This window comes from Nelumbo lutea, chromosome 1 (assembly GCF_056320005.1).
Source record: "Nelumbo lutea isolate HS-2025 chromosome 1, American lotus-T2T, whole genome shotgun sequence".
In the NCBI taxonomy this organism is placed as follows: Eukaryota; Viridiplantae; Streptophyta; class Magnoliopsida; order Proteales; family Nelumbonaceae; genus Nelumbo; species Nelumbo lutea.
The window spans coordinates 49,152,385-49,162,564 of record NC_142684.1 but is presented as its reverse complement, the minus strand read 5'-3'; the positions used below and the strand labels follow the sequence as shown (position 1 = coordinate 49,162,564).

The 10,180-nt window shown below is 38.4% G+C and overlaps 1 pseudogene; it reads left to right on the top strand.

The window, feature by feature from the left end:
* Positions 1-572: 572 nt before the first annotated feature.
* Positions 573-3,530, top strand: LOC148874575 (receptor-like protein kinase FERONIA pseudogene; annotated as a pseudogene).
* Positions 3,531-10,180: the final 6,650 nt, after the last annotated feature.

Here is a 10,180-nt window from a genome sequence, read left to right as displayed (position 1 = left end):
TGTACATAAAACAAATTTGGTTAAATATAGCTGATTGTCCTGCCATATTAAGGGAAAAATGGTATTTTAATTTTAATTTTATTTTGTAAGCACTCTTTACCGCAGTGAAGTGAATTGAAGTCACACATCTCTCAATTTATAGTATAATATAATAGAGATGCATGTTGTATTTTTTCTCGTAGAATAGAGTGAAATGTAGCTCTTCAACTCGGTTGACCTATGAAGGTAAAAAAATTCAAATCCAACAAATTTTTTAACTTTTCTGCAGATTTGGTTGCAGAGTAACAAACTTATCGCAGTCAATGGAGGGCTGGCTCGTTAGTGTTAGCTGGGCTGTGTCGGCATTGACGTGGAATCAAATCCCCTAACCAGCACTTTGGAAAAAAAAATGGTAAAGGGGAAATGGGGAAAAATATTGCTGATTAACCGAAAAAAACTTATCGCAGTAAAAAGACTCTTGATGGTGGCTTTCGCAGGGTCTACACGGTCATCCAATCCACCTTTTGTCGTCACTCACAAGATTGGAAGAAAACTAGCCACACTGCAGTTGACTAAGACTTTTCTCTGGCAACTTGAGACTTCAGAAATCAGAACCCACATTAATCTTCACAGATTCCGAGCTTGAGGGTGAGATAACAAAGCGATTATCGATAAGAAGAGTTCCGCACAGAAACTGAACGGCGACAACAGTCTTACTATAATTCCTGTATGCTTTTGGGTTTCTCCACTCTTTCTTCATACATGAAGAACACCAAGAAAGAGAGTCTTCTCTCTCTGATCACTTGTCACTGCCTTTTAATCATTCTAATATTCCCAGTCAGCGGTGAGTCTTCTTATGATCCCACCTATGAAGTCTTGCTTAACTGCGGTTCCCCACCAGAGGCGAGAGAATGGGATGGCCGGAGCTGGACCGGGGACAAAGGGTCTAAGTTTGTGCCGTTCTCGTCCTCGCACCTCAACACATCAGTAGCCTCCAACGCTATAAATCAAGGTTCTTCCGTGCCCCAAATACCATACCTGACAGCTCGTATCTTTTATTCACCTTTCACCTACACATTCCCGGATGTCCCCGCCGGTCTAAAATTTATTCGCCTCTACTTCTACCCAACGTCATATTCCAGTCTCGACCCAACCAAAGCTTTCCTTGACGTCACCGCCGGTCCTTACACTCTCCTCCGTAACTTTAGTGCCTCTTTTACTGCATCGTTTATCGAGGAGGATCACTTCTTCAGAGAATTCGTTGTCAACTTAGAGGAACGAGGAGAATTAAACATCACCTTCGCCCCAACTCCGAATAGTTCAAACACGTACGGTTTTGTGAATGGAATTGAGATCCTTTCGATCCCCAGTGATCTCTACTATCAAGGTGAAAGGAACTCCTTGGTTCTTGCGGGTCTGAAGAGCGGCAATTTTTTTCTTAACCAGACGGCCCTTGAGTTGGTTTACCGATTAAACGTCGGTGGAAATGCTATTTCACCTCAAAATGATAGTGGCATGTTCCGTACCTGGTCTGACGACACGATGAACTTTCCTTGTTGCCAGTATTCTGCAGTTCCCTCTAATATGACCATCAATATAAACTATACACCATCGGTACCTCCTTACACAGCACCACAAACGGTCTACCGTACTGCAAGGACCATGGGTAATAGGACCAACAACATTAACCGCAATTTAACTTGGGCTTTCCTTGTTGATTCTGGGTTCTTTTACCTTTTTAGGCTCCATTTCTGCGAATTTCAGCCAGATATTACAGGAAATACTCAGAGGCGATTCCACATATATATCGCTAACCAGACAGTGGAGGATTTTGCGGATGTCATGCTTTGGAGTGGCGGTAAGGGGATTCCGGTGATTAAAGATTATGTTGCGTTGACTGCAGGAAGAAGTGAGGAGAAGCAGTTTCTGTGGCTTGCACTACACCCAGGGCAGGACTCATTTTACTACGATACAATCCTGAACGGTTTAGAGGTATTCAAGTTGAGCACAGGCGACAATAATCTCGCCGGAGCAAATTTTTGTCTCCAACTGGGTTACCTTCTGGGCAATCTGGTAAGTCAACTAAACATATTTGGCTTGTTATCGCCGGAGGCGTATTGGGTGCCACAGTTACTATCTCTTTTATAGTTTTGTTTGTTTCCCGGCGACGAAAGGTGCAGCACTCGGCCACAAGTTTCGGGACATCAGGGTGGGTCCCAGTATCGCCGTCTGTATTTTCTTTAAAGGCTAACGCTTCATCACTGCCATCCGACCTCTGTCGTCACTTCTCCTTGGCCGAGATCCAGGCGGCCACCAACAATTTCAATGAAACACGGTTGATCGGCCGCGGCGGCTTCGGAAACGTGTACAAAGGCTACATTGATGGTGCGGCAACTCCTGTGGCAATTAAGCGCTTGAATCCAACATCTCAACAGGGGGCCCGCGAGTTCCAAACCGAGATCGAAATGTTGGCAAAGCTACGCCACCGCCATATCGTCTCCTTGATTGGCTACTGTGAGGACCACAGAGAATTGATCCTGGTCTATGATTATATGGCGTATGGTACGCTTAGAGATCACCTGTACAGGACTAAGAACCCTCCTCTCCCGTGGAAGAAAAGACTAGAGATCTGCATTGGGGCCGCAAGTGGTTTACACTACCTTCACAGCGGTGGGAAGTTCACGATCATTCACCGTGATGTAAAGACAACCAACATCTTGTTAGATGAGAAATGGGTGGCTAAGGTTTCGGATTTCGGACTGTCTAAGATGGGTCCTACCAGCATGTCTCACACCCACGTTAGCACGGTAGTCAAAGGTAGCTTCGGATATTTAGACCCTGAGTACTACCGACGTCAGCAACTAACGGAGAAATCGGATGTCTACTCGTTCGGAGTAGTATTATTCGAAGTTCTCTGTGCTAGATCTGCTTTAGATCAAAATCTTGACCCCAGACAAGTGAGCTTGGCTGAGTGGGGTCCATACTGTCGTCGTAATGGAACGCTTGATCAGATCATAGATCCGTATCTAAGGGGCCATATTGCGCCCGAATGTTTAAGGAAATTCGCAGAGATCGCTGAGCATTGCGTAGCTGACCAGGGAGTCGAACGGCCAACGATGGCCTATGGAACCTTGAATTTGCATTGCAGCTGCAGGAGAGTGCTGAAGAGATGAGAAAAGGCAGGGACGAGTTAATCGACCAAACAGACTCTGACGTAACCCCGTTAAGCTCTTCAACAATCAGTAGAAAATTCACATGGACATCTGGCTTTCATCACTATGCATCGGATGCGAAGATTAGTGAAATAAGCACAAGCACAAGCGAAGGAAGGAGCTTCGTACTACCAAGTGAATCCTTTGGGTTGGTTTCGGGGACCGTCTTCTCCGAAATCGGTAACCCGAAAGGACGGTGAAACTAATAAGCAACGCCAGATCCGAGATCGAATCGCCGGTGTCCAGTGTTACGGGTTTCTCCCGAAAGAATCACATTCTTTCTTCTTCTCCCGGACTCGTCAGCTAGTTGCTAGTTGTAGGGTTTTGATGGTTTGAAGATGACTGTAACAGAAAATAGTAAAAATATATGATAGAAGTGAGAGAAAGAAATTTAGTAGTTTCAGAAAAAAAATTAGTAGATGTATTCTGTCGTTTCTCTCAGATGTATCGAAGCAGTAGAGAAGGAAAATATTTATAGTAGATGGAGTCGGTTGAAGGTAAACCGATTTAATTGGACTTAGACTGACATTAACTTATCTTGGGAGAAGAATCGACTAACTTTGGAACTAACTAACTTTGGAAGATGCAACGACTCACATTGGAATGAAACAAACATTGGAAGAGAGCTTAACTTTACTGTTCTTCGAGAGAACTGATTCAATGACTTCTGAAAATGTGTAGCAACATTTAATACTCCTCCTTGGTGCACATTTCAGCAACTCCAATCATGTCTCGTAACAATTCGAACTTGCCTTTTGGTAGTGCCTTTGTGAATATGTCAGCTAACTGTTCTTCAGTTTTGCAATGTCTGAGTTCTATTTCTTTGTTTCCTTCAGCTTCTCTAATAAAGTGATACTTGATGCCAATATGTTTGGTTCTGCTGTGAAATATAGGATTCTTTGCCATTGCAATAGCTGATTTGCTATCGCAGTAGATTTCAATAGCACCAACTTGTGGTTCTCCCATGTCATCAAATATCCTTTTGAGTCATATAGCTTGGCTCGTTGTTATTGCTACTGCAATATATTCTGCTTCAGCCGATGATTGGGCAACTGTTGCTTGTTTCTTTGAAGCCCAAGAAAATATCCCTGATCCAATTTTGAAAGCATAACCAGATGTATTTTTCATGTCATCTACTGAACCTGCCCAATCACTGTCTATGTAGCCAATGAGCTTAGAGTCATGTGTGACTCTGTACCAAATTCCATAGTTCTTTGTACCTTGCAAATACGTTAGTATTCTTTTAGTTGCTCCATGGTGGACTTGACTTGGATTCTGCATGAATCTTGATAGTAGACTAACTGCATACATGATGTCTGGTCTTGTAGCAGTTAAATAGAGGAGACTTCCAATCATACTCCGAAATTGTGATTCATTTGCCTTTGGTGAACCATCTTCCTTTTTGAATGCTTTAGTGTTGTCTAATGGGGTGGAGACTGTTTTGCATCCCTCAATTTTGAATTTCTTCAAAAGAGTTTCTATATACTTCTTTTGTGAGATGAATGTCCATTCTTCTTGTGTTATTTCAATTCCAAGAAAATAGTGCATTAGGCCCAAATCGGTCATCTCAAAAGTCTTCATCATGTCTTCTTTAAACTTCTTGACCATCTTCTCATTATTTCCCGTGTAAATGAGATCATCGACATATAGAGAAATAATGAGAGTGTCATTTGTACTTTGAGTCTTGATGTAGAGTGTTGGCTCACTATAGCTCCTCTTGAATCCTTGCTCTAAGAAGTAATTGTCGATTCTGTTGTACCAAGCTCGTGGAGCTTGTTTTAAGCCATATAATGCCTTCTTTAATCTAAGAACTTTGTTTTCTTGTCCTTGCACCACAAACCCTTGAGGCTGCTCCACATAGATTTCCTCCTTAAGATAACCATTGAGGAATGCTGATTTAACATCTAGTTGAAAAGTTTTCCATTTCTTTTGTGCAGCTAGTGCTATCAATGCCCTGATTGTGTCAAGGCGTGCAATTGGAGCAAATGTTTCATTGTAGTCGATACCATATTGTTATGAGTATCTTTTGGCAACTAGCATTGCTTTAAGCTTTTGGATTGAGCCATCTGAGTTAAGTTTTGTTTTGTAGACCCACTTAACTCCAATAGTGTCTTTGTCTTGTGGACGACCCACAAGCTCCCAAGTCTCATTTTTTTTTTATTATTTTTATCTCTTCATTCATAGCTTTTCTCCATTTTTCTTCCTTAAAGGCTTTTTCAAAGCTTTCTAGTTCTATGATCATCAAGTTGCATGTTTCATATATTTCTGTTAAGGATTTAGTTCGCCTTGGTGGTGAGTCTGGAGTAGACTGTGAAACTTGTTCCGGTTCTGATTGTGTTGGCGAACTGGTTTGATCATGATCTTCTTCAATTCCTTGACTTGGTAATAAGGGCAAATTGATAGTCTTCCTTTCAATTTCTTTTGTCTCCCAATTGTATGCAGCATCCTCGTCGAAGCTTATGTCTCGAATGATTATGAGTTTTTCTTTTCTTAAGCTATAGACTCGATAGCCTTTTGATTGAGTGCTATAGCCTAAGAAGATTCCTTTCACAGTCTTCTCGTCCAGTTTGCATATTTTCTCTTGTGGGACGTTTGTGTAGCATATGCACCCAAAAACTCTGAGATGCTTTGCTGATGGCTTTTGCCCAATCCAATCTTCAATTGGTATCCTATCTTGCACAGCTTTAGTTGGACATTTATTGAGCAGATAGACAATAGTGCTTACTACCTCTGCCCAAAAAATTTTGGGAAGACCCTTTTTCATGAGCATGGCTCTTGTTGTCTCCATAACTGTTCAGTTTTTTCTTTCGGATACTCCATTTTGTTCTGAAGCGTACCCGACTGTGAGTTGATGCTCCATGCTTTCATCTTCACAGAACTTGTTGAATTCATTAGAAGTATATTCTTTGCCTCTATCACTTCTTATGGTCTTGATGTTGTGACCACTTTGCTTCTCGACATGGGCTTTGAATTTTTTAAAAACATCAAAAACCTGTTATTTTTCTCGCAAGAAATAAACCCATGTCATTCTAGTGTAATCATCAATGAAGAGAATGAAATACTTGTTTTGATTATTTGATGGAGTACGCATTGGACCACAAACATCTGTATGAATTAACTCTAGTGGCTCTTTGGCTCTCCAAGCCTTGCCGGATGGGAAGGGTTGTCGATGTTGTTTTCTGAGCATACACCATTTACAAACATTGTTGAACTCCTTGACAGCTGGTAGGTCATGCATCATGTTCTTCTGCTGAAGAATCTTTAATCCATGCAAATTAAAGTGTTCGAATCTTCTATGCCATAGTCACGACTCGTCCACTTGTGCTTGCATTGCTATATAACTTGCATCTCTCCATTGAATGGGAAAACATATGTTTTTTGTCATTTTTGTTTTTGCAATTTCAAGGGACTTGTCTTGCTTGTCATAGATTGTGCAAGAGTTTCCCTTAAAATGTAAAGAAAAACCTTTTTCAATCATTTGGCCCATACTGAGTAAATTGTGATCAATGTTGGGAATCAAAAGTACATCGTTTATGTATTTCTTGCCTTGTTTGGTGTCAACAACAATGGTGCCTTTGCCGGTTGCTTCCATGAAGTCGCCATTACCAATTTTGACTTTTGTCTTGATTTTATCAAGACTATGAAAGATACTTTCATTTTTAGTCATGTGGTTAATCTACAAGCTTTGTCAACATGGCCAAATTTTTTACAATTTTGGCACTGTGGTTTTCCTTTAAACCAACAATCTTTCTCCAAGTGGTTTCTCTTCTTACAAATACCACATGAAGAATAATTGTCATTATTTTCTTTTGGTTTTCTTTGTGACTTTCTCCCATCAACTTTTGGTTTATTAGACCGTAGATTAACTTTAGACTGAAAGGCAGCCTCAACCAAATTTTCATTTTGCCTATCACGCCTATTTTCATATGTCTCGAGAGAGCCCATTAATGCAGTTGGTGATAGTGTTTCTAGATCCTTTGTTTCTTCTATCATCAAAATTATTGCATCATATCTCTCTATACAAGAGACTAGAATTTTTTTGACTATTTTCTTGTCAGAAATAGTCTCCCCATAGACTCTCATTTGATTTACTATTTCTTTTATTCTAGAATAGTAATCTTTTGTAGTTTCATTATCCTTCATCTTAAGATTTTCAAAATCTCTTCTAAACTTCAGTAATTTAATAGTGCATACCTTGACAGTTTCTTGAAACTCCTCCTGCAGTGTGCCCCATGCTTCTTTTGCAGTTGATGCGCCCATGATTCGAGGAAATATCTCCTCATCCATTGCTTGCTACAAGCAGAATAGTGCTTGACAATCCTTTTGTTGATTCTCTTCATAGATCTTCTTTTGATTTGCTGAAAGAGTGGAAGTATCTTCAGCAATGCAAAACCCTCCCTCAACAATTTTCCATAGACTTTGTGACCGAAAATAGGTTTTCATTTTGATGGACCAGAAGTCATAGTTTTCTCCATTGAAAATTGGAAGAGAAAGAGTAGAGCGATTGGCGTCAGCACACATAATGTTTAGAAGAAATCACGCCCAAAAAATAGATAGGACAAAGCTCTGATACCACTGATGGTTTGAAGATGACTGTAACAGAAAATAGTAAAAATATATGATAGAAGGGAGAGAAAGAAACTTAGTAGTTTGAGAGAGAATTAGTAGATGTATTCCGTCGTTTCTCTCAGATGTATCGAAGCAGTACAGAAGGGAAATATTTATAATAGATGGAATCGGTTGAAGGTGAACTGACTTACATTGGACTTAGACTGACATTAACTTGCCTTGGGAGAAGAATCGACTAACTTTGGAACTAACTAACTTTGGAAGATGCAATGACTCACATTGGAATGAAACAAACATTAGAAGAGAGCTTAACTTTACTATTCTTCGAGAAAACTGATTCAATGACTTCTGAAAATGTGTAGCAACGTTTAATAGGTTTATCGGGTTTATCTGGATTTCATTTTTAGTCAATTAATGTTCATCTCTACCAAGTATATATCAACAATTAACGAAAGGGGGTAAAGTTGTATTTTACATTACGTCTATTTGCAATACGAATTTCATTTGTACTTGTGTGAAAGCATAGAATAGAATAGAAATAATAAATGTTTTAAGGAAGAGCTTTTGCTTAAGCCCAAAAATGATTGCATCAAAATCAATTTTTGATGCTTCCTATTCAATTAATGGCAACTATGCCATTGGGTGAATTGCTAGGAACTATTAAGGTTATGTCCTCGAGACCAAAGCGATTAGGATTGGTATTACGATGATCAATCTTGCAGAAGCATGGGCTGCATGGCAGGCTATTAACACCGCGATTAACTTCAGGGACCAGCAAATCACCATTGAAGGAGACTTTAAACTAGTTATAGATTGTCTCGATGGTCAAGTCTCACCCCCATGGATATTAGCTAGTATCATTAGGGAATGTCAAAATCTTGTTGAGTTTTTTAACCTTAATATCAGATTCAAGCATATGTATCGGGAAGCAAATCGGTTGGCTGATTGGTTAGCTCGTAAAGCTCTTAATAATTGAGAGGGTAATAATGAGTTTAGGACATGTGATTTTAATTTTATTTGTGAAGCGAATGTAAGGGGAAGAGCTACCCCTAGGCTTGTGTAGCTCACCTTTTTTCCAACAAAAAATAAAGGCTTATTTGTTTGAGAATAAATTTTGTTTGTACTGATGTAAATTTTGATTTACTTCATATTGGTTGTTATTTGTTTGCGAGAAATAAAATGAAGTAGCCTACACAAAATAAGGAGATATAGGAGGGTTATTTTCCTAGAGATTAAGGTAGGATGCAAGATAATGGAGATATAAGGTGGTGCAAATTTTGCATCAGTTTTTAGAATATGAAAATTGCACTATCGGTAACTATAATAAAGATACAGAAAATACACATACATGTACGAATGCAAATCATATTTACAAACAATTAAAAGCAAATTTGAACTGCGTACAAATTTTACACCTAGTCAAGATCTACACTACAACCAAATGCAGCCTTCAGATACATACTTGCATGATGTATGGGATTTGTCAGGGGGAAGTGAAACAGAAATTCATAACTATTGCAAGGAATGAATGTGATGTTGTTTAAAATAATTAATCTTTATTTTAGTAATTTCTTACAAAAGTATTTTAGTAAATTAATAATTTGGATTAATTATATTATTATTTTTTAATAAAAATAATAAATTATTACTAATTACTTAATAAAACATTAATTTTTCCATGTCTGTTAGTGTTCTATTTTATTTACTTTACTTTATTAATGATTAAATGCTACATTTTTTTTGTGAATGTTACTTAAATATTTAGAATACTTAAATATTAGGAAACATATAAAATTAGGTTGTAGTCATAATTAAATAAATCGATAGATTAATGTTTTTAGTCATAATTGAATTAATATAAGCCCAAGCTCGAGGTTTAAGATTTTGGATTGGGGATGGCCTACCCCCTTGTGTAGCCTAATGAACCAAAAAATAAAAAATCTTGGGCCTAATTTAGATAGTGCATTAATAATTTTTAAGGTTTATTGGCCCAACTCGGCCCACACCCCAAGCATAATAATATTTGTCCAGGCCTAGGACAGGGGTAGGATTGCTTGTGTTAATCATAAAACTCTGGTTTTATAAATTAAAATTTTTATTTATTTTTAGTCTATTATAAAAATATATAAAACTTTTATCTATATATTAATATAAAATTTGTTACCTATATATATATATATATATAGATACCTTCTAGGTCAAGCTTAGGGGTTTCTTAGTTTGGGCCCTACCCACTAGGCTTTGAAAGTCCAAAACCCTATTTGACTCCAAATTGTAATATCATGGATTTAGATGTTAGAAGTTGCACCTGATTAATAATCTAATTAGATGCAAATTAACCTCATTTGATCCAACTAAAATCTGAGTCCAATATGAATTATTATTTCATGTATATATGTAGTATAGTTATGTACACATAC